This window comes from Taudactylus pleione, unplaced genomic scaffold (genome assembly GCF_031769625.1).
Source record: "Taudactylus pleione unplaced genomic scaffold, aTauple2 ptg000828l, whole genome shotgun sequence".
Lineage (NCBI taxonomy): Eukaryota > Metazoa > Chordata > Amphibia > Anura > Myobatrachidae > Taudactylus > Taudactylus pleione.
The window spans coordinates 1,181,368-1,207,071 of NW_028285230.1; the positions used below are offsets into that span (position 1 = coordinate 1,181,368).

At 48.5% G+C, this 25,704-nt stretch overlaps 1 pseudogene; it reads right to left on the minus strand.

Moving 5' to 3' along the window:
* Positions 1 to 97: 97 nt before the first annotated feature.
* LOC148474589 (uncharacterized) lies at positions 98 to 25,704 on the minus strand (annotated as a pseudogene).

Consider the following 25,704-nt stretch of genomic DNA (forward strand, 5'->3'; position numbering starts at 1 on the left):
TCTTTTAGGGGTCTATTTACTAAGCCTTGGAGAGAGATAAAGTACCAACCAATCAGCTCCTGTCATTTATCAAACACAGCCTGTAACATGACAGTTAAAAGCTGGTTGGTTGGTACTTTATCTCTATACACTATCTTTTCCCAAGGCTTATACCCCTTTAATCAGCTAGATGGAAATAGGCTGGAGGTATTATAGAATAGGGATCACTCCTAGGAGTCCTCCGGCTAGTATTTATGGAGTCTGTGGATTGTGGAAGTCCCTCCATGACCCTGGTCGTCCACGCTCTCCTCTCATACATCTGGGCCTCTTCATTGATGGTGCTAGCAGTGAAATGCCTCTTATTCATATAAGCGACAGTTTCATCCCGCTTGCGGCTTACGTACCCTTCTAGTACGGTGTTGTAGGGTTTGTCCTTCAAATTGGGCTGCAAGGTTTTATATTTAAACTCCTTCCTTGTGATGACCGGTAATAGGAAGCGGCTTGTCCGGCTCTTACTGACATCATCATCTCCATCAGACTGTCCCAAGGTGATGGCCAGGAGATGGTCCGGAACCGGCACCAGGTCACTGCCAGACACCTCATCTACATACTCTGGTTGTGTCTTACGCACGTCTCCTACGTCCTTCAGGGACTGTTCCCGTCTCTTTTCCAAGTCCAGGACTATGCGGTGCGGGTAATTCTCCCCGAAGGTAACGCCTTTCAACAAAAGAAGAGATATATAAGTGTAGGATTATTTATAGAGCGAGGACACCTTGGGTCTGCTACAGAGTGATACAGATATACACAGACTATAAACACAAATAAAAAAGTGGCATCTGTTCACATTTTCATACTTGGCTGAATCAAATAGGATTTGGAAATCCTTACAAAGTACTTTCAATTCCAATGAAAACCCGGCTGCACTCAGTTGTATTGAGCATTTACAGAATTAGTTGCACCTGTACATTTAAAGCGTTTCATTATGTGAAAACTTCTTCCTGTATTTTTATTTTTAAATCATTTGGTGCCCATCACCCTATATGTGGAATTTTACGCTGACCGCCCCAAGCACATTGATGTAGTATTCTAATTTTCTCATTACACATCAACTGGAATTCTGAGTGTATGTTCTTCTGCAGTAATAAAGTTCAATTTGTTGTTTAAAAAACAATATGTAAGCTTACAATAACCGTATAGGGTCTTCCATATCTAAAATGCTAAAAACCAGAAGTATTTTGGATATCGGATCTGTCTGTATTTTGGAATATTTGCATACCATAGTGAGATATCCTGGCGATAGGACCCAAGGGCCTGATTCAGAGCCGGTGGCAATTAGCGCTCGCTCGTCCAGAAAATAGGGGTGGCTATTCAAATGAACCGTTCGCTCTTTGCGGTCTGTTCACGCCTCTAGGTCTGAACGAGCGAACAAAACTTGCGGTCGTTTTTTTGAAAAATCCGCCCCCTGGTCGCTCGCATCCTACGTCATGTCCGCTATTTATTAGATTAATCGAGTACATCGACCAGCGTATGAACTGCTCGCTATTCTTGTGGTTGGTTTTTGCTACCACAATCTTGCGAGCAGTTCTGGCTATAAAATAACCCAGTGACGTGGTCAATGATGCTGCTGTTTTAATTATGTACACCCATAAAACGCCCGTTTTGACCTTTAAGCACGCCTGCGTTCGGATCTCGACTCCCCGTTTTCAAGCACCTTCCCCTGTTACCACCCACATACGCCTCATTCTGTCACTCAAAATAGCATGCATTCGCTATATAGCGAACAAACGAATTTCGGCCGCACTGACTGGTTCGCGCATGCGTATAACAATTCGTATGCATGCGCAGTTGGGCAAACATCGCTCGAAGCGAACGAGTGGCCGCTTACGAGCGGCTCTGAATCAGGCCCCAAGTCTAATCAAAGAATGCATTTAGGTTTCATATACATCTTATATACACAGCCCTGCAGGTAATTTTATGCAATATTTTGAATCATTTTGAGCCCTAAACAAAGTTTGTGTACACTGAGCCATCAGAAAGCAAAGGGGTCACTATCTCAGTCGAGCTAAAACAAATTTGTATTTCGGAATATTTGGATAAGGGAGACTCAACCTGTACAGTGTTTTAGTAGCATTAAACGCCGGGTGTGGTAATACACAAGGTACTATACAAATAAAAGAAAACCATATTGAACCAGACAGATCTGCTACATAGAATAAAGTAAAAAATAAAATAAAATGTAGTACAGTTGTTACATAATGAGAAACCGCTCTGGCTATGGATGGGATGCAGTCAGGAAGCCGACGGTCGAAATGCCGACCTCCGGCTTTCCGACTGTCTAATCCCCGCAGGGGTCTAATGACAGGCGTTGAGATCCCGACACCTGTCATTTTACCTACGCCGGGAGCCCGACACCCGGCATTCCAATCGAAGGTAAGCCGGGCACGGACAGCCGCAGGGGGGGGGAGGGTTAGGTTAGGGGCTCCGGGGGGGGGGACTTAGGGTTAGGCGCCCCCTGCGAGGGTTATGTTTAGGCTAGGGGAAGGGGGGGTTAGGCATCCCAAGGGGGAGGTTAGGTTTAGGCACCCTCCCAGGAGACTTAGGTTTAGGCTGCGGGGAAGGGGGGAGGTGAGGCTTAGGCACCCCTAAGGGAGGGTTAGAGGGGGGGGTTAGGTTAGTTAATATACTTACCTGTCGGGATCTTCACTGCCGGTCTTCCGCCATCGGGATTAAAACCGATCCCCTATGGATACCTTAGTACCTTTCGCACCCATTGCCCACCTGCCAGTTCTACCATCTTACACCAATATGGTCACTTTCCCCCTTGCAGTGAGTGTCCCAGAAGTCAAATTAAACTAAACATAATTCCTAGAAAGAAATATCTAAGAAAATGCCCAGATGTCTGATCAATCCATGCCACCCACCCCAAAAGTAAAGTCATTATACAGAAGACTATAGCATTATTACCACACATGCTTTGTTCCTTACTGAGTTCAGTCATGTTTCTATGGTTTAGTATTACTGTACTTGCTAAATTACCATTTCCTCAGATTACTGTACAGAGAATGATAGAGATGCACTAATTTATGTGACCAGCAGGTGGCGCACCATTGCATTCAATATTTTTTTTTTACATCTCTAGAATGTCAAAAACGAAGATTTCATGATGAATGTAATGTTATACTTAGCGCTTATTTGTTGGTCGGCTAATACAGACACCTGCAGCAAAGGTTTCATTTACCTCTACACTAATTGCAGCTTACATAATCTAACAGGTACATGGTGGCAAGGAGCCCCCTTAAGAATTATTAGGCACAGTGCTTTGCATTGGGTTACCAGTGATTTCATTCTAACTGTGGCAAATCAGACGATATTCTGAAGGTTCTGTTGTCCTAAATAGAAGGTTCCCCGAGGTCTGAATTGATTGGGCTGAGAAAACAACAATCTCCTCATGCATAGGGGCCTATTTATCAATCATGATTTGCAGACTAAACACCCACTTATATTAAGTTTCTCCTGAATGTATGTAAGGAGGACTGCAGCAGGTATCGGGGGAGGACTGCAGCAGGTATCGGGGGAGGACGGCAGCAGGTATCGGGGGAGGACGGCAGCAGGTATCGGGGGAGGACGGCAGCAGGTATCGGGGAAGGATTGCTGAAGTTTCCCATTTTTGATAGCTAGGGTGGCTGCTTTATTGCGGAATTGATCAAGTTACCGAATAATTTAGAAGATACTGGGGGAGATGTACGAAGCCCAGAAACGGTATCAGCGCAAGTTATGTGTGATCGGGGGTCTGGGTAAATGACAGGGGTGCTATGACCGTTCGGCTGGCTGTAGCTGTTATTATCGACAGCTACAGCCTGGCGCTAGCCTATCCCCGCAGGAGGGACAGCGCTGTCCTTGCTGCGGCGGCTGCCGGCTCCAGGCTGCATGCGGGGATCTCGCGATACTTGTGAGATCCCGCGCATGCTCAGTGGAGCCGGCCGGGACAGAGACACAGCGCATCAGCACTAGGCTGATGCGCTGCTGTCTCTAGCGGGTAGCGCCGGAGGGGGGAGTTAACGCTCCCCCTCTCCGGCCGATGAGATGTTTATACATCTCATCGGTAGTGCTTCCTGCTCACCTCGGTAAAGAGGGGAAGCGTTATAGCGGCACGTTAAGTGCCGCTATAATACATCTACCCCAATGTGATCACACACTGTGGGGACGGGCTGCGACAAGCGGGTGGCGATAAGCAGCAATATGGAATTTAATTATGGGGTCTAGAACCCGCTAATTTATAAATCTGCCGCATAGTGTGATGTCAAATAACCTGATTCTACCCAGATGATGATAAGCAGTGGTGCCAAGAGAGGGGGGGGGGAGCGGGTACTAATTACCCGGACATGCTGGAGGGCCGGGCCCCGCTCTCCCTCCCTGCTGTGTGCTGGGCTGCAGTGGGAGACTGCTCGCGGCTGCTAAAGCAGAAGTCTGAGCAGTCTCCTATGCCTGTGGGGGCAGCGATCACGCTGATCGCGCCCCCAATGGCTGTGCACCGGGCTGAGGGGCACACAGCGCCCCCCTCCCCAGCGTACAGCGCATGTTTTTTTGGAAAGAAAAATAAATGGTAAGGGGTGTGGCCTAATTGTGGGCCTGGCGCGGCTGTCGGCGTCCCTGATAATAAGCTCTCAGTTCCTCTTTGTAGTCACTATGCTGTACTGCCAGATGTGCCTTCACCCATGCCTGCATGGGAGCTGGTGTATGGTCACTTAGATACTAGAAACATTGAGGGCCTGATTCACAGTTAGGGGCAAATTAAACAAAAGAAGCACAATAGAAGTAGTTTGCTCATAGAATAAACCATGTTTCAATGCAAGGGGTGTAAATGCAATTTTTTTTTCTTGCATACTTTGAATCAGGTCCTAACGTTGTAAATAGAAAAAATCTGCCTGAGTGAAGCAAAGCAGACTAAATAAAAGGCAAATGTCCGTTACAGCATACATTTCCTCTCAATCACTTTAAAACCTGTCCATTTCCATGTAAGCCCCACCCCTTTCAAGGCATGCAAATCAGGACAAATGGGCGGTAAGCATACAGACCTCCCCACATGTCCCCTTCACTGAAAGTCTAAAATTACCTTCCCACATGTCTGGCATGGATCGGGTCAGTCTGGTTTTTTTTGCCAAGTACGGGGATGCTACGGAGAGCGGCGCCAGGAGAGAGGAGAGTATGGGATCTTTTTTCCAGGTACTCCCAGTGGTTTACTACTTGGAGAAGGGGACAGAACGACGGGCAACAGGTAAGTGTGTGAGTAAAGTAGGTAGGTATGCAATAAAGTTGTACTTGTCACGGTGTGTGAGTGTTATGGTTATTTAACTATTTAATTTACAGTGGGAGTACAGGTGCTAGCCGCCTGCTGGCACTTATAGTTCCACAAGTGCCAAAGGGCAGGCATGCTGCCACCTGTAGTTCCACTGTAAAATACAATAGTTTCACTATTTTTACAATGCTTTTACCCCCGTACCTACAGCCCGGAGGTGCGGGGAAGAGCCCCGGGCTTCAGACTAAGCCTGGGGTGTCGGGAGAGGGAGGACACCCTCTTGGGGTGGTCCCCACCTCCCCTGAGATCCCCGGCTTGGCCTGACCGGCTTGGGGTGCGAATGCTTTGGCTGGGGTGACCTGGTGATGTGGTCCCCTGGCTGTGGCATTCCATAGTTGAGCACAGGTAACTTAATTAGTACCTCAGTCAATTTGATTTAACCACCTGTGCTCAGCCATGGATACCTCTAAAACCTGAACTTCTGGGGAGCCTCAAGGACCGCGTTTGAGAACCTCTGGTCTAGTGTATAGCCATAACAGTTTTGTTTAACGAGGTCATAAATGGAAGGACCTCTCGTAACCAAGACAATGTTCAGTTATGGGGTGCTACTGTTCCAGGTTTTGTAGTTTACCAAAGTAAATTTTGGTTTGTTCATCCGGGATGCAGTCAGGAAGCCGACGGTCGCAATGCCAACCGCAGGCTTCCCGACTGTCAAATCCCAGCAAGGTACTAACGAGAGGTTTCGAAATCCCGAGGCCTGTCATTAGACCTATGCCGGGTGCCCGAAGCCCGGCATACCGAACGAAGGTAAGCTGGGCGTGGGGGGGAGGTGGGGGGGTTGGGAGGTTAGGTTTAAGGGCTCCCGGGGGGGACTTAGGGCTAGGCACCCCCGGGAGGGTTAGGTTTAGGCTATGGGCAGGGGGGGTAAGGGTTAGGCACCCGGGGGGGGAGGTTAGGTTTAGGCACCCCCTCGGGAGACTGAGGTTTAGGCTGCGGGGATGGGGGGGTTAGGGTTAGGCACCCCTAAAGGAAGGTTAGGGTTAGGGGGTAGTTATACTTACCTTTTTAGCTGTAAGGATTTTCACCCCTGCCGGGCTTCCGCTGCAGCCAGCGGTATTACATACTGATTGTTTATCCCAGAGATAAGGTTTCTTTTGGTAGCAAATTGCAATAAGGACCTTATTCAGAGTCGGTCGCAAGCGCCGATGCGCTCATAACTGACTCGATGGTTAGTCGCTCGGTACCAAAGGGGCGGCTAGCCCCGTTTGGTAGGCGGGCCGGGGGAGTGGTTTGCAAAATGGAGGCATTCCTTAACGAACGCCTACTGTTTTGTGGGCGGCCGCACTGACATCATCAGTGATGTCAGTGGGGAGTTTCTTGCTCAAACAGCAGGAAGCTCCCTGGGGCCTACGAGTGCCGAGACCCAACCCAAGGGTCTGGTCATATGCCCCGATGGTCGCGATGGTGATCACCATCGCGACCATCAACCTGGTTGGTCGGTAAGCTGTGGGTGGTAACCCACAGCTTAGCGATCGACAAGGAGGCGGCCGTTCAGGATGCAAGCGGCCGCCCTGATTCAGTGCGACCGCTTGCAACTAACGACCTCCTCTGAATGAGGTCCTAAATCCCTATAGGGCTTTCTGTAAACCAGTTTATGACCTTCTGCAGTGTCTCCAGGCCAGTGCAGTTGGCTCATGACTCCCTGGACAAATGGCAAATAAGGCATCAGCCATGTGCTCAGGATACGTCAGCACCAGAACAAGAACCCACTTACTTAGTTCCTGCCCACTCAGAACACATCACTCACAAGGAATTCATAATTCTGCATCAGGGCAAGGAAGGTTGCTAGGAATCATGGTCACAGAGACACCACAAGGAGACCAGATGTGATCTCCTGACACCCATGATATTAGAGCTAATCAAAGCCGCTATCTACATACCGCTAGATCTAGCAGTGTTGGGTGTGCAGTGAGATCCACCAGACCCTCCTCGTTCTAAAGGGTCTTCCAAAGAACAGAAAGAAAACAAGTAATGAACTTCTAACATTTAAAAAAAAGAACAAAACAGATGACAAATTCTAAATGAATAGCAATACGAATAGCAAAATATGTGAGTGTTATACAGAATGATGAGTTATCCTTTAATCCTATAACAATATGATAGTATACATATATCTGCAGGGGTGGATTGGGCCACCAGGACGCCGGGCCAGTTCCCGCTGGGCCGGCACCCCTCACCCTTCAATGACTGACCCCCATCCGGCTCTCCCCCGTAGACATGCCGCGAGCAGCTGAACTGCGCAGCAGCACGGCTCGCCCTTCAACAGTTTGTCCCCCCTTCCCGCGGTCTTCTCTATGCCGGCAGTCCCACTTCCGCGATCGGGTAGCTGCTGCACTGTAGATATATATACAGGTAGGCATTACTAGTTTTAACCCCTAGCTGCTGGTCACATTAGGGGTATCCCCACCCCTTTGCACAGCTTCTGCGCAAGTGCAGAAGCTTAGTGACACTGTTGCCCGACGGGGGAGCTGCTGCGCATGCCCAGCCACAGCAGCTCCTCCCATAAGCCTTTGCAGAGCCCGGGCCGTGAACACTGATGGCCCTGCCTCCAGCCCCTCCGCAGCCCGCCTCCAGCCTCCTACACATGCACAGATGCAAACCTGGAAGCTCCTCTATGTGCAGTGTCCCCATCCCTTAGCCTCCGTTGCCTTCCCGTCAGGCCTTTCTTTGGGCCATCTACTCCTGTTGGGGCTGCAGAGGACGGGGTGTGTGCAGCTGTTCTTGGGACTGAGAGGAGCGGCCCGGGACACAGATGGCAGCGGCTTTCCCAACACACTCTGGATGTCAGCGTGGAGAGAGAACGACGTCGGTGAGCTGAGATGACCCTGGAGTGGAGGCGAGTCTTGTTCAGCTTCTTTCACTCCTATCCTGCTCCACACCACCACTCCCATCCTGCCCCCTGCTCCACACCACCACTGCCATCCTGCCCCCTGCTCCACACCACCACTGCCATCCTGCCCCCTGCTCCACACCACCACTGCCATCCTGCCCCCTGCTCCACACCACCACTGTCATCCTGCTCCACACCACCACTCCCATCATGCCCCCTGCTCCACACCACCACTCACATCCTGCCCCTTGCTCCACACCCCCACTCCCATCCTTCCCCCTGCTCCACACCACCACTGCCATCCTGCCCCCTGCTCCACACCACCACTCTCATCCTGCCCCTTGCTCCACACCACCACTCTCATCCTGCCCCCTGCTCCACACCACCACTCTCATCCTGCCCCCTGCTCCACACCCCCACTGCCATCCTGCCCCCTGCTCCACACCACCACTCTCATCCTGCCCCTTGCTCCACACCACCACTCTCATCCTGCCCCTTGCTCCACACCACCACTCTCATCCTGCCCCTTGCTCCACACCACCACTCTCATCCTGCCCCCTGCTCCACACCACCACTCTCATCCTGCCCCCTGCTCCACACCACCACTCCCATCCTGCTCCACACCACCACTCCCATCCTGCCCCCTGCTCCACACCACCACTCCCATCCTTCCCCCTGCTCCACACCACCACTCCCACACACTTCGCACCCTTTTCTTGTTCTTGTGGAGGACAACGTGTTTTATTCTTTTCCATGGAGGCTATGTTTTTTTTGTTTTTTTTTACTGTGGGGGTCAATGTGTATCTTTTTTTTGTGAGGGCCAATATGTTTTTACTATTTTACTGTGCGGGATAATGTTTTTTTTTTTTTTTCTTGTCTGGGTTCAATGTGGGGGTTTTTTTCTGTGGGGGGCAAAGTGTTTTATGTTTTTCTTGTGCATTGTTTTTGATCTGCACATGTGTCTGAGTGGCAGTGCAGGTACAGATGCATGCACCAAGAAGTGTATTATAAATGTGTTGGGTGTTCCTAGGCGGTTACAGGTGGTTGGCCATAGGGACGCTGAATTGCTCACATTGAAGGCCAGACTTAGATGGATGATCTGCACCTAGCATAGGGCTGTTGAAAGTTCCAATGGAGCGACTGATGGTGGTGTCGGAAGCGGTATGATTTACCGCCGGACCCCTGCCCGGCAGTTGGAATCCCGGCACCAGGAGGCCGGCAGAGGAGGAAATACCGATCGTCAAAGGTAAGTATAAACTAACCTGTTTCTAACCCCCTAACCCTAACCCTCCTTTAGGGTGCCTAACCCTAACCTTCCCCCCCAGTGCCTAACCATAATCCCCCCTCTAAGTGCCTAAACCTAACCCCCCCTACCCCGCCGCCTAAGCCTAAGTCCCCCGGGGGGGTGCCTAACCCTAAGTCCCCCCCGGGGCTGCCTAACCCTCTCTCCCCCCCCTTAGCCTAACCTCCGGGGGGGGGGGGGTGCCTAGCCCTAACCTCCCCCCAGGGGTGCCTAACCCTAACCCTCCCTCCCCCTAGCCTAACCCTAACCTCCTGGGGGGGTGCCTAACCCTAAGTCCCCCCCCCCCCTTCCCCAGGAACCCTAAACCTAATCCTCCCCCCCGGTGGCTGTCCGCAGCAGCGCACGGCATCACTTAGATCAGGATGCCGGGCGCCGGCCTCCCGGCGTCAGTAAAATGACAGGCGTCTAGATTATCCCTCGCTGGGATAAATTAGTCGGAAAGCCGGCTGTCGGGATTAGGTCCGCCGGCTTCCCGACTGCATACCCTATAGTCTTAGGGGTCTACTCACTAATCCTTGGAGAGATATAAAATGTAGAAAGATTAGTCCCAGCCAATCAGCTCTAAACTTTCATTTTCCCTGCCCCCTCGATGGACCCCCACCTCCTCAACAGCCACGCCCCTATTAGGGCTGCTTCCATAAATTTCCCGGGCTGGTTTTCGGTCCCAATCCGCCCCTGTATATCTGCCACCTTTGTATTGGAGAGAACTAGCTCATTGCACTTTGGGATAAATATTTAGTATAAGCATGTTTGGCTGAGGACAGTAATATGGGGAAAGGGAAGAATAAAGAGAGGGCCTGTAGCTTGTGCCACATACACCAACAGACCCAATTGGTTTCTGACTGTGGGAGGTCATACAGGCTCCAGACAAATCAGACCCTGGTCTGATCTGAATATACACCATCAGCGCTGTGAGGTAGCAATACTAACCACTGTGCCACCACACTGCCTATAGCATGGTTGGAAAAAAAAAATTTAGATTTCAAATTATGGCTACATTGCCATGTTATATAAATATACCAGAACTGTATTTACCATCTTCAAGGAACTTTCCCAAACATGTAAAAGCTCCATCTTCATTGAAGTCCAAGTCGCTGCCCAGTCAATCTGCAGAAACACCAAATAGACAATGTATCAGAGAAGTTCCATGGTGTATATTCTAGATGTAGAAAAGCTGCTAAAGCAATTTGGCTGTACTTAATCAAACCGAGCTCCAATGCCTGGGCCCAAAATGACCAGTGGTATCAGAATTTAACAAAGAAAAGCAAGGTGCTTCCGAAGTACTAAAGGAGATATCAGTAATATAAATAGAGTAGAACAAATTTCCACTTGCTGCAGGTCAAAAAGAACCAACTGTGAAGGCTCTAAAACAATTATAGACAACAAAAGAAATTATAAGACCTGCACACTGGAAATTAGCATTTAACGCGAGTATCTCATAAATATAAAATATAATTTAATATAAAGAAAAAAACAGGATACCAGATTAATAACATATGATCTAAAATATTAATAGGTAAACATCTAAAAGAGGTATGAAAAATAAAAAAATAGGGGGTCAGAGAATTCAGCGGTCTGCTGAACCAGGGATATCCCTTAATTGCAAGCCAGACAGTGCGATCGCGGGATTTGCATACCCGGCCCCTTTTGGCAGCAAGCGAGCGCAGCTTAGCGCCCGGGTCTGAATCAGACCCTGTGTATTTGTCGGCTATTTGCCGTCATGTGCTGTTAACAGAGTGACACTCTTATCTATGGGCCTGATTCAGAGCCGGATGCTATTTGCGCTCGCTCAGAAAAAGGGGCTGGCTATTTAAATGAACCGTTCGCTCTTTGCGGTCTGTTCACGCCTCTACGTCTGAACGAGCGAACAAAACTTGCGAACGTAATTTTGAAAAAAACGTCCCCTGGCCGCTCGCATCATACGTCATGTCCGCTATTTATTAGATTAATCGAGTACATCGAAAGGCGTCTGAACTGCTCGCTATTCTTGTGGTTGGTTTTTCCTACCACAATCTTGCGAGCAGTTCTGACTATAAAATAACCCATTGACGTGGTCAATGACGCTGCTGTATTAATTATGCATACCCATAAAACGCCCGTTTTGACCTTTAAGCACGCCTGCGTTCGGATCTCCACTCCCCGTTTTCATGCACCTTCCCCTGCTACCACCCACATACGCCTCCTCCTGTCACTCAAAATAGCAGGCATTCGCTATTTAGCGAACAAACGATTTTCGGCCGCACTGACTGGTTCGCGCACGCGTATTAAAATCCATACGCATGCGCAGTTGGGCAAACATCGCTCGGAACGAACGAGTGGCCGCTTACGAGCGGCTCTGAATCAGGCCCTATGCTCACAGTTTATATCAATACATACCTCGGCTTTGACACACGAGAACAAATCTATATTAATAATAATACAGTCTCTGAGGACGCTCGGACAGACTTACACTATATCTGTGCTCACACTGGACTGCTCACTGTTACGAGCGGGACTCCGGGAACAGACGGAGAAACTGTCAGTCTATAAACCACCTGTTCCAACGAGTCTATTTGCTGACATCGGAACCTCAGGTATTTACGGAGGGAGTGCGTATTTGTCGGCTATTTGCCGTCATGTGCTGTTAACAGAGTGACACTCTTATCTATGCTCAGAATTTATATCAACATATACCTCGGCTTTGACACATGAGAACAAATCTATATTAACGCCGCTGATGGTGTAATGACACCTTGTCAACATTAGACTCATGAGTGCTTGAACATTGCAATTAAGAGATATCCCTGGTTCAGCAGACCGCTGAATTCACTGTCCCCCTTTTTTTATTTTCCATACCTCTTTTAGATGTTTACCTATTAATATCTTAGATCATATGTTATTAATCTGGTATCCTCTATGTTTTTTCTTTATATTAAATTATATTTTATATCTATGAGATACTCGCGTTAAATGCCAATTTTCAGTGTGCAGGTCTTAGAATTTCTTTGGATCTCAGAACTTGCAGGGAAATTCGTGAAAATACAGATAGACGATGAATGCAGTTGGTATACGGGCAGTCGTGTAGTGAAACGTTGATTTCTATTTTTCGTTTGGTTGGTAAATTAAGAGGAATAAATACCAGCTGGAGTCACGGCACACACAGAACCTTACCACACTGCCATCTTTCCTTTGAGGCATCTTGTCACAAGCGTGGAATTTAGGAGCTGTGTTCCCGGACTGGGCCTTGGATCTGTATTACTTGGCGCAGACGCTCGCTGGAGGAGACTTGGCTTAATGAAGTTTCTCCGCATGAGAGGGTGCAGCGAACTGACAGGAGTTTGAGGAATGCGGCAGTAACGAGGTAGCTAGGAAGCTACGTGGAGCGGCTGGATAGCCGAGGGTAGACGTTGGTAGCTGAGTGGCTACGTGGAGCGGCTGGATAGCCGTGGGTAGACGTTGGTAGCTGAGTGGCTACGTGGAGCGGCTGGATAGCCGTGGGTAGACGTTGGTAGCTGAGTGGCTACGTGGAGAGGCTGGATAGCCGTGGGTAGACGTTGGTAGCTGAGTGGCTACGTGGAGAGGCTGGATAGCCGTGGGTAGACGTTGGTAGCTGAGTGGCTACGTGGAGCGGCTGGTTAGCCGTGGGTAGACGTTGGTAGCTGAGTGGCTACGTGGAGCGGCTGGTTAGCCGTGGGTAGATGTTGGTAGCTGAGTGGCTACGTGGAGCGGCTGGATAGCCGTGGGTAGACGTTGGTAGCTGAGTGGCTACGTGGAGCGGCTGGATAGCCGTGGGTAGACGTTGGTAGCTGAGTGGCTACGTGGAGCGGCTGGATAGCCGTGGGTAGACGTTGGTAGCTGAGTGGCTACGTGGAGCGGCTGGATAGCCGTGGGTAGACGTTGGTAGCTGAGTGGCTACGTGGAGCGGCTGGTTAGCCGTGGGTAGACGTTGGTAGCTGAGTGGCTACGTGGAGCGGCTGGATAGCCGTGGGTAGACGTTGCTTAGCTAAACTAAGAAACTAGTTGCACTGGCAACTTGTGTGAGCATTGGGGATCCTTTTATAGTGGACACTGGGAGCTGACAGGCTGAGAGAGAAGGAGAAGGCTCCTCATTGGTGGTAGTGGGGTCACATGGGCAATCCAAGATGGCCGCGCCCATGGACCGGAGGACAGCGCTTCCTGGAGGTAGTCAGCGGGGACCAGCGGTCAGCAGGAGCCGGCGTGGGAGCAGCACAGCAGCGGGACCCTCCAGAGGACAACAGCGGAGACTGCCTTGAGAGATGAGGAAGGAGCGTACAGCGCGGGAGCCAGATAAGGTAAGCCGCACAGGTAAGCGACGGGGTCTGATTCTGGGGTCTCCAGGCCGGCGTGTGACAGTACCCCCTTCTTCAAGAGTGGCCACCGGACACTTCCTTGGTTTATGAGGAAATTTCACATGGAACGCTTTGACCAGACGGGGTGCATGGACATCGGAGGCATTTATCCAGATTCGTTCCTCCGGACCATAATTCTTCCAGTCGATGAGGTATTGAAGACGGTTGTATCGACAACGGGAATCTAAGATTCTGTCAACTTCGAACTCCTCTCCCTGCTGTGTTTGAACACTAGAAGCTTTAGGCAGGACCTTCTTTAAGACTAGTGGTTTTAAGAGAGAAATATGGAAAGAACTTGGAATGCGAAGAAATGGAGGAAGCTTTAACTTGTAAGCCACAGGATTCAAGACTTTGATGATTGGGAATGGACCAATGAATCGCGGAGCAAATTTCATCGAGGGTACTCGGAGTCTTAGGTTTCGGGTAGAGAGCCAGACCATATCCCCAGGTCGGAAATTTGGAACCGCTCGTCTTTGGCGGTCAGCAAATCTCTTGTACCGGGCTGACGTTTTAGTCAGAGAGGAACGAACCTTTTCCCAGATGTTGGAGAACCGTTGAAGGGACATTTTGGCCGCAGGCACATCTAATGTGGGAAGAAGAGGGAACTCTGGTACTCGAGGATGTTGACCAAAAACTGTAAAAAAAGGAGTTGAGCTGGTGGATGTGTGATAATGATTATTGTGGGCAAATTCGGCCCAAGGAAGAAGTTCAATCCAGTCATCTTGGGAGGAGGAGACAAAAGTGCGCAGGAACTGTTCCAGGTCTCGATTGACCCTTTCGGTCTGACCGTTGGTCTGGGGATGATAAGCGGTAGAAAATTTGAGTTTTACCTGAAGGGCTGAGCAGAGTAACCTCCAGAACTTCGCTACGAACTGTACTCCCCTGTCGGAGATGATCTCTTGAGGAAGGCCGTGGAGCTCTTTTATAAAGCTCTGGGCGAGTAGAGGTGCAGACGGAAGCCCAGTAAGTGGTACGAAATGAGCCATTTTAGAAAAACGATCCACGATAACCCAGATTGTGTTGTGGCCCCGAGATGGAGGAAGATCAGAGATGAAATCCATAGATAGGTGAGTCCATGGCTTAGATGGAATTGCAAGAGGTTGGAGTTGACCGTGTGGAACCCGCCGAGGTATCTTGTGTTGGGCACATTTGATGCATGAAGACACATAAGACCTGACGTCCTTTTTCATCGAAGACCACCAATAGGACCGCTGGATAAATTCTAGGGTTTTATCCATACCCAGGTGACCAGAGAACCGGGAAGCATGAGCCCAATGCAGTAACTTCTTGCGGAGTTCCGGAGCGACGAAAGTCTTCCCAACCGGGGGTATAGAAGATAATTAGGTAGAGGCGAAGAAAGCTGAATTCAAGATTGGTTGGGGCTGTTCCATGGGTAGATCAGGGTTGCTCGTCATGGAACGGGAGAGTGCGTCGGCTTTGAGGTTTTGTGAACCGGGGCGATAGGAGACTTTGAAGTTAAGTCTGGAGAAAAACATTGCCCACCGGGCTTGACGAGGGTTCAAGCAATTTGCAGATTTAAGGTAAAGGAGGTTCTTATGGTCAGTAAAAATGGTAATGGGGTAATGAGCTCCTTCTAGAAGATATCGCCATTCTTCGAGGGCTAGTTTCATGGCGAGTAACTCTTGATCTCCAATGGTGTAGTTCTTCTCTGCAGGCAAAAACTTCCGGGAAAAGAAACCGCAGGGATGAAGTTTTTCATCTTTAAATCGCTGGGAGAGCACTGCACCGACACCTTCAGAGGATGCGTCCACCTCCAGGATAAAGGGCCGGGTGGAGTCTGGTTGCTTTAAGATGGGAGCGGAGATGAAGGCTTGCTTAAGAAGTTGAAATGCAGAGGTAGCTTCGACGGGCCATATAGTTGGATCTGCTCCCTTGCGGGTGAGGGCTGTAATCGGAGCTACCAGAGTCGAGAAACCTTTTACAAACTTGCGATAGTAGTTGGCAAATCCTCGGAATCTTTGTATGGATTTTAAGGAAGAAGGAAGAGACCAATCAAGAATGGCTTGTAGTTTTGACGAATCCATTTGAAGGCCTGTTCCGGAGATAATGTATCCCAGGAATGGTACACTTGAGACCTCAAACAGACACTTCTCTAATTTGCAAAACAGTTGATTGGACCGCAACCTCAGAAGGACTTGTTTGACCTGGTCTCGATGAGTTTGGAGGTCTTGAGAAAAACTCTAAATGTCGTCTAAGTAAACGACCACACACTTGTACAAGAGGTCCCGGAAGATTTCATTGACGAAAAACTGGAAGACGGCCGGAGCATTACAGAGGCCGAAGGGCATAACGAGATACTCGTAGTGCCCATCCCTGGTGTTGAAGGCCATTTTCCATTCATCGCCTGGACGGATACGAATTAAATTATAGGCTCCTCTTAGGTCGAGTTTGGAAAAAACTGTGGCTCCCTTGACTCTATCAAATAACTCTGTAATGAGAGGAAGAGGGTAGCGATTCTTAATAGTTATTTCATTAAGACCCCGGTAGTCAATACACGGGCGCAAGCCACCATCTTTCTTTTTTACGAAGAAAAATCCAGCCCCTGCTGGAGACGTGGAAGGTCGAATGAAGCCTTTATTTAAGTTTTCCGTAATGTACTCCGACATGGCCTGAGTCTCAGGGAGAGATAGAGGGTAGGTTCGGCCTCTAGGAGGATTCTTCCCGGGAATCAGATCTATGGGACAGTCCCAATCACGATGGGGAGGTAACAGGTCTGCGCTCTGTTTACTAAAGACGTCCTGAAACCCATCGTAGGCTTTGGGCAGGTCTGTAGAATCCCGTACAACGGAAGATCTGATAGGTATTACCCGCTGAAGGCAGCCTTTGAAGCAATTGGAACCCCAGGAAATTATTTGCATGGTGGTCCAATCGATTTGAGGTGAATGTCTCTGTAGCCAGGGTAATCCGAGGACTAAAGAATGAGAGGCTTTGGGAATCACTAGGAAGGATAGTTGTTCGGAATGGAGCACCCCAATGGTAAGTTTAAGTGGTGTTGTACGATGGGTGATGGTTCCACTAGAAATGCGACTACCATCGATGGCGGTTAAAGTGATGACTCGAGGCAACGCTTCCATGGGGATTTGATGCTTCTGGACAAATTCAGTAGTGACAAAGTTATCTGCCGCTCCGGAATCCAGGAGAGCTAATACAGCTTTGGAACCTCGAGGACACTTTAAATGAGCCTGGATGGTGGAATCAGACTTCCTTTGTGATTCAATGGCAACTCCTAACTTAACCTCTCTTTCATAAGTTAGGAGGAGGCGTTTCCCGGACGAATGGGACAAGTTTTAACTAAATGTTGAGGAGATCCGCAGTACATACAGAGGTTCTGCCTCTGCCTCTTCTGCCGCTCCTCAGCCGATAAATGAGAGCGGTTGACCTGCATGGGTTCTTCGCCTAGAGGAGGAGAGGGTAAGCGGGAAACTGGACGTGGCCTTCCACGATCAAATCTGCCTCTTTCCAAGGCACGCTCCCTGTGACGGAGATCCACCTTGTTGCAGAGAGAGATTAACCCATCCAAACTGGTTGGAAGGTCACGGGAAGCTAGGTCGTCTTTGAGCCTTTCAGAAAGGCCACTCCAGAAGGCAGCGATGAGGGCATCCTCGTTCCAATTGAGTTCTGAAGCCAGAGTCTGGAACTGGACTACGTATTGGCCGACGGTCCTGCTGCCCTGACGGAGGCGTAGAATATCAGCTGATGCGGAAGTGGTTCTTCCGGGTTCATCAAAGATTTTGCGAAATGTGGCAACAAATTCGGGGTAGTTGGAGAGCAGGGGATCCGACTTCTCCCAAAGGGGCGAGACCCAATCGAGTGCTTGGACAGAGAGTAGAGAGATGATATATGCCACCCTGGTTCTGGCCGTCGGAAAGTTGGCGGATTGTAGCTCGAATTGGATTTCGCATTGGTTTAAAAAACCCCTGCATAATTTGGGGTTGCCATCGAACTTGCTCGGAGGGGAGAGCTGAAGACGAGCAGGAGGTAGAACCGGAAGAGCAGGTGACACCACAGGAGGAGAGGCGGCTTGGGAGCCAGCGGGAGCGGGATGAGCCAGTAAGGACTGAATGTTGTCCAGGCGTGACGACATATCTTGGATAAATTGGATCAGCTGAGCCTGAGAGGTCTCCTGTCTTTCCAGACGGGATAGTACATCCTGCGAGGCTTCTATCCCAGATCCTTGACCACTTGCCGAGTCCATCTGGCCAGTGCAAACTGTCACAAGCGTGGAATTTAGGAGCTGTGTTCCCGGACTGGGCCTTGGATCTGTATTACTTGGTGCAGACGCTCGCTGGAGGAGACTTGGCTTAATGAAGTTTCTCCGCATGAGAGGGTGCAGCGAACTGACAGGAGTTTGAGGAATGCGGCAGTAACGAGGTAGCTAGGAAGCTACGTGGAGCGGCTGGATAGCCGAGGGTAGACGTTGGTAGCTGAGTGGATACGTGGAGAGGCTGGATAGCCGTGGGTAGACGTTGGTAGCTGAGTGGCTATGTGGAGCGGCTGGATAGCCGTGGGTAGACGTTGGTAGCTGAGTGGCTACGTGGAGCGGCTGGATAGCCGTGGGTAGACGTTGGTAGCTGAGTGGCTACGTGGAGAGGCTGGTTAGCCGTGGGTAGACGTTGGTAGCTGAGTGGCTACGTGGAGCGACTGGTTAGCCGTGGGTAGATGTTGGTAGCTGAGTGGCTACGTGGAGCGGCTGGATAGCCGTGGGTAGACGTTGGTAGCTGAGTGGCTACGTGGAGCGGCTGGATAGCCGTGGGTAGACGTTGGTAGCTGAGTGGCTACGTGGAGCGGCTGGATAGCCGTGGGTAGACGTTGGTAGCTGAGTGGCTACGTGGAGCGGCTGGTTAGCCGTGGGTAGACATTGGTAGCTGAGTGGCTACGTGGAGCGGCTGGATAGCCGTGGGTAGACGTTGCTTAGCTAAACTAAGAAACTAGTTGCACTGGCAACTTGTGTGAGCATTGGGGATCATTTTATAGTGGACACTGGGAGCTGACAGGCTGAGAGAGAAGGAGAAGGCTCCTCATTGGTGGTAGTGGGGTCACATGGGCAATCCAAGATGGCCGCGCCCATGGACCGGAGGACAGCGCTTCCTGGAGGTAGTCAGCGGGGACCAGCGGTCAGCAGGAGCCGGCGTGGGAGCAGCACAGCAGCGGGACCCTCCAGAGGACAACAGCGGAGACTGCCTTGAGAGATGAGGAAGGAGCGTACAGCGCGGGAGCCGGAAGACAGCGCGGGTCAGAGCCCGCACAGGTAAGCAACGGGGTCTGATTCTGGGGTCTCCAGGCCGGCATGTGACACATCTTTGCCAAGTTCAGCCTGTCAAGGTCCACCGAGTCCGGCCAGCATGATGGGACAGGGAGGCTTGTGGGAGCTTCAATAGGAACGCCAATTGGGGTCGATGAGTTCCTTTTACAGCAGGCCATAAAATGGCTGACAGAGCCGATACCTAGACAACAAGCAACAGAAATGGCCTTTGTCGATAAAACAGAAAATGGACAATTGTTTATCACAGATCATGAGAGCTCACTCAGATTGTACCAGGATAAATAATAAAGAGAAAAAATAAAAAAAAGGGTGACTGCCTACCTATACGACACTGGAACCAGGCTGCCTTAGGTCGCAGTAACCCTTGGATCACCCATGTTTCAGCTATGAAAGACACAGCGAGTACAGAGGTGAGAGTGGCAGAACCTCCTTTCTATACTATACATTATTGTTATGTCTGCGCTATTAGTATAACTGGGCCTGGTCATTAAAATACATCAACACTTTTTGTGACCGAGCAATAGACTTTCTGGACTTAAGTTTATAACATTGTTTAACTCCATTGCCCTCAGGACTGACTTTGATTACATTACATTTGATTTATTTTATGTTTGAGTGATTCCGTCACTTTACTTACTCCGTTCCAACCCTCACTAATCCTCTGGCCCATCTTATTCCCCTAATGACCTCATTATGACATTTTATTTGAAAGGCGCCACAAGTGGTTCGCCGCTCTGTGCAAAAGGCAACAGTAGGACAGTACAGGGTGCACAGAACATAACATTACAATACATTACAGTGATTAAAACATTAACAGAGCACAAGTAACAATTAGAAGAACACACACTCAGTACACAATACAGCAAGGTAAGCGAAGGAGTAACCGGCGAAAGGTGGAACCGGTCTCCAAAAGTGTCAGCACGACTAGTAGGAGTAGAGGCACTGGAAGAGACAAACTTCTACGAGCGAGAGGAATTCCGGGTAGGTGCAGGATGCTAGAGAAGAGGGCTGTGAGAACAGGAAGGAGGAGGAAACATAGAATTTGACGGCAGATAAGAACCACTTGGCCCATCTAGTCTGCCCCATTTTTAAACATATTGTTACCTCAAACCTTATTGATCCTTACTTCTTCTGAAGGATATCCTAGGACCCTGATCCTAGGTGCTTACAATTAGGGGAGACAGATGACATGGGGAGTGAGCATGTTGACGGGGACCTGAGGGCAGGACGTTGGTGAGGTAGAGATGGCTATGGCAGGAGGGTGGGGTGAGCGGCCTGGGGACAAGGTTATGTGGCAGAAGGGTACGCTTTCATGAACAGGTGGGTTTTCAGTGCACGTTTGAAGCTATACAGGGTTGGGGAGAGCCTGATAGAGCGAGGGAGCTTGTTCATCGTTGTATAGCACATATGGATCTTTTGGATGCTCAATTTTAGTTCATAGATTGTTACATTTTTATTTTCTTCATGCATGTGCTTCATTAACCTTATTCCATAGAGATGTATATTGTTTTATTTATAACTCCTCGCCTTTATTTCCTTTTGTATCCCCCAGTTCTTTGTTTGCTGAAAACTGTAAAAGAAAGAAAAGAAAAAAAAACACCCCCTTCAATTTCCAATACACTTGTATCCATCGCCCCTTCCCCTCAACCAAATTTTATTCTTAGTCTTTCTAGAACCTTCGATATTTGGTCAAAACCCAATAAAAGGAAATAGTTTTATTTTAAATCAAGTCTCTACATGTACAGAGATCAGACACGAATTGTTCCCACCCGCTGAGTACCCTCTGAGGCCCATTTATTACCCCAAGCAAACAGTGGTAGAGATACCCGCAGTTCAAACAGCAGGAGGGGGGATTAACATACCAGCTCTCTTTTGTAGGGCACAGAATCCAGCAGGAAAGTTGGGGTTAACAAAGGTATTAATGGGCCTTATGTACGGAGCAGTGTACAATGTATGGGGGTGAATACAGGGATGGAACGCAGAATGGCTGGGCCACATTGCATAATTTGGAGGACCCCAACGTATGCTCAAATAGCTCTGGCCACCTCACCACCGGGCCCTGCAGGACCCACATCCCCCGCAGGTCCCTAAATTCCACAATAAGGTGTCATATGCATAAGCACTGCAGGAAAATGGAGTTCATAGATATTTTATATGGTTGTCATACAACAACACACCAATGACACCCTACCTGGCTCCATACAATCATAAGCCATGGGATTTCCACTGCAAGAGAACATACCTTAGACCAACACCCTCTGTACTGACTGAGTTTGGCTCATATAGACAGTATGAATGGGACCTTTTAAATATCACTCCTCTCCTCTTTAACGTCTCTGAAATAGAATCGTCTCTTTCTTTTAACCATGGCTCGTTCACTGCGTTCACTAAGACAGTGTCCGCCCCCATCTCCTCCACAAGAGATACAAGTTCTTCAGCACACTTGTGGTTCACCCTAAAGACTATGTGGCTGCTGTACATCTGTACCAGAGACTGGTTGAGCTGGAATAAGGCCTGGTGTAGCCAGTATTTGGTAGCTCCACCAATGGCCAATGTGAAGTTTTGTCCAGTCTCCTCACTCGCACTCCACAGGAACACAGGAATGACCGGTGCTCCAAACTCCAGGGGCAATGATTAAGGCTGGGTTATCGTGAAGTCTTAGGTCTCTCCTAAACCAAACCACCACTGGTCTCACCGACCCAGGACTCCTCGACACACATGACTTTTTCTTCCTCCGGCTCCTCCTACCCCTTTTTGTCTTATTTGGTTTTGTAACTGGGGACTTTATGTGATAAATATCTCCACCATCGCAGCTGAGAACACAGTCCTCTGGCTCAGGCTGACCGCTATATGAACTGTCTATATCTGTCCTCTCGCAGTCGACGATGCAAAGTCTTGCCAGGTTTTTTGAAAGCTCCACACCGGCCATACCAGCATCTAGTTTTAAGTCGCTCATGATAGGTGGGGACTTGTGCTAATTTTTCTGGTTTTGAAAAGTATTTTTTTTAGCAGCATCAGCAAAGAAGAGCTTAGAATCAGAGATGCAATGTTGAATGCAACAACCATTGTCAACCAGAAGGTGGTTCGTATAATGAGGGTCGTCTTCAAGAGATAGTGCCATTGCAATCTCCAACTCTTCATCATAAGCCTTAGGGTCAGAAGGTTCCTACAGACAATAAATGGAGATTGGTTAGCAACCTCTAGTGTAACATAATCGCCTCATAAAACATAAGCTAAACTTAGTTTACTCTAGGTAAGACGATGGTTATGGTTTCTAGGGAAGCCTACAATCTTACGTCAGGTTTTGCCAAGCCAAACTAACAATACCATTAAAATCCAAATCTAACTATTGCCCAATGACATCAGTGAAGTACACCAATAGCTTACAGGGCAACCAGACAATTTTGTAGGCTGAACCAATATTCATGTTATTGTAGCCTACTAAGTTAGTGAGGTATGAGACACAAAGGCAAGTTTGGCAACATGTGGTTCCCCAACCGCTGCAAAACTACCTGCAATGTCCACTAGGTGTCCCATCCTACTGCTCTTTAGAGCGTATCTTGTTTTATTAGCCAGAATTGCCTAATTACCACAATCCAGTAGGAAGAGGATATAGATAGCACTCAACTCTAGGAGGTGATCGCCATCTATATCCGCTTTCCTACTTATCAGGGAGGCTGGTGACCTCCATGGCTTAGCCGCTTTCACATCCCCACACCCTGTACCCTAAATATGCACACCGACCACCTCTACAATTTAAACCGCAATCCAGTGCTGACCACCTCACCCACATGTTCTAGACTACTCCGTTGCCCTGGGCAATGTTTGATGGCACTCCCAGTTTCCAGCTAGTATAGCATTCAGTTATATTATAACAATTATATTATAACACAAGCTATAATGTACTGTCAAACTATAGCACATTCTAATTTGCAAAAATGGTAGCTGGAAACCCATCAATCACCTTCCTGAAAGCGACTGCTTCCTTCACTGAGCTCTATGACGTGGAAGAGAAAAACAAGTGTTATAGATTATATTTATAAAATAAGAAACAAGGGAGCGCTAATGGTGCCGACATCATTCAGGTGTATGGATAAATTGCTGAATAAATACACGGAACTTATTCCAACTTGTTTCAAACAGTTTATTGGATTATGCGGAACATTAACATTGGACAGTTTCACTGCTCAAAGATATCCAAAGCCAGCCAGTAGAAGGAAAGCTACCCAACTAGTGTATTACCATTTTTTTTTTTAATGATTAAAAAACATAAACTAGGTTCACAATAGTGCATAGAAATATCACCTTATCTGATAAGCGAAGAATCAAGTCACATGATCACTGCCGGTCACAATCAATAGGATCACAGGTATGTGGAATCAGGGCCGACAAGCAGGAATCACCAGAGAGCGGAGGAGGACCACCAGCACGGTTCATCACAAGACTTTATCAGGGGTGTCTTTGTGACGAAACGCATTGTGTGGTTATTAGCGCTCCCTTGTCTCTTACTTTAGATTTCTGTGTACTAATCATGTGGTTGGCGTGGATTTCTTACAAGGTTTGTGCTGCCTTCAATATTACTTTGTATGCGATGATCTTGCGGTTGCGAATTATCGCAACAACAGCCGCACCTGACGGCAGCCCCATAGGGCTCCGAACAAAATTGTGTGAATTCGGGCTTGGAACGGGCTACTTGGGGTGCGAGATGTAGTGCCGTTGTCAGCGTTTTAACGCCGTGGCAACAGCTATTCGCATCCTTTGCAAACAATTGGATTGACTCCTAATACTGAGGAACATTATTTACATTAGCTTTAGTAACAACTTACATCCAATACTATGATAACCATAAGCATAACCGACAATTTGAATAAACTGTGTGGACATCTTGGAAAGCCCTCTCCCTGTGACAATCACACACATCACATATGACACAACTTGGGTTCCGGACTATAGATAGAAAGGTCGACAATATCTAGATATGGCACCAGATGTTAAGACAGTCAGTAGGTCGACTGGGACAAAAGGTCGACACACTAAAGTTTGATATGTAATATGGTCGGCAGGTACAAATGGTCGGCCGGGTCAAAACGTTGACAAAAAAATGGTCGACACATTAAAATAATTTTTAGGATTAGGCACGTACCGGAAGGTTAGGCACCAGAAGGGAGGTATAGGTTTAGGCACTTACCAGAGGGTTAGGGTTAGGCACCAGGAGGGAGGGATAGGGTTAGGGACTTACTGGAGGGTTAGGCACTAGAAGGGACGGGTAGGGTCAGGCACCTACCCCGACGGTTAGGGTTAGGCACCACGAGGGAGGGTTAGGATGAATATTAGGACTAGAAAACAATAATGTGTCGACCTGTTGACCCTGTCGATCATTTGTATCAGTCGACCTTACATGTCGACCTTTAGTGTGTCGACATTTTGTCCCTGTCAATCTTTTGTCCCTGTCAACCTATTGACTGTCTAACATCTGGTGTCCATCACTGTCGACCTTTTTACTGTCTATCTGTTAATCCACACCCGCACAACTTGAAGTCAATTTGAGGCGAAAAGTCTGGATCCGCGATACTTTTTCGCCGATGACGTCAGTTTCACCTGTTTTGCTTTTACCCCATATTCAATTTGAAAGACTTTCCACCTAGACAGAAAGTCAATGCAATGTACTAGGAGAAAAACTTTTGCCTATGAATAGCAGGCGGAAAAAAGTGCAGAATTGGGGTTTTGGGGTGCAACGTTGCAGGGACCTCCCCAGGGGCGGAAAAAAAAAATCTTGGGGTACAAAGTTAAAACCTAGTGAACTTGGCTCTGGGGGGGGGGGTCCCCAAGTATGCCACAAGTGTTTTTTTGATGGCAGGCAGATTTTTCACGATTTTTTCAACTTCACTTTAGCAACTTTTAAATATGCTGACCCCCATTTTCAAGTACCCCAAATTTGCTGGGATAAGTTATTTTCAGGAAAAAATACTCCTGAATACTATTCTGCACCACGTATAGAAAAACGCTATTTAGCAGCTATTAAGGCCGTTTAAAAAGACCAAATACCTTCAGCAAGCCAAATCGGGGGGTACCATAGGTAACCCCCATGTCAGAGCATCTTTTGGGGGGTGTCAGACTGATTTCCCAAATCTGACAGTACTTTCTGCCTGTTCAAGTTTTGCCGGGTCCCATTTTCGCCTACTTTCAAATTGAATACGGGGTAAAGTGGGCACGTGCGCGATATTTTTCCGCCTACAATACAGGCGAAGTAGGCGAAAAGTCTGGGACGCGAAAAAGTATTGCGGCTCGGCTCAAATTGAATACGGCTCTTAGCATAGCACAACTTGTGAAATATTAATGTTAGAGTGGCTGAATGGGGGATAGAATAATAACAATACATTACCTTCATGAAGTAATGCACTGTACATGTGCAGCAGCTGTGAATGCAGAACAGGGTTGGTCTTGTTCAGGGTCTGTATAATGTCCGGGAACTGTGAATGAGTTGAGGGCTCCCCCATGAAGGACAGGACCATACAGAAGAACTCCTCAGCCTGTATAGCACCATCCAGCAATTGCTGCTTCATAGTCTACCTGTAGCAAACCAGTGGGCTCTGCTCTGTCCAT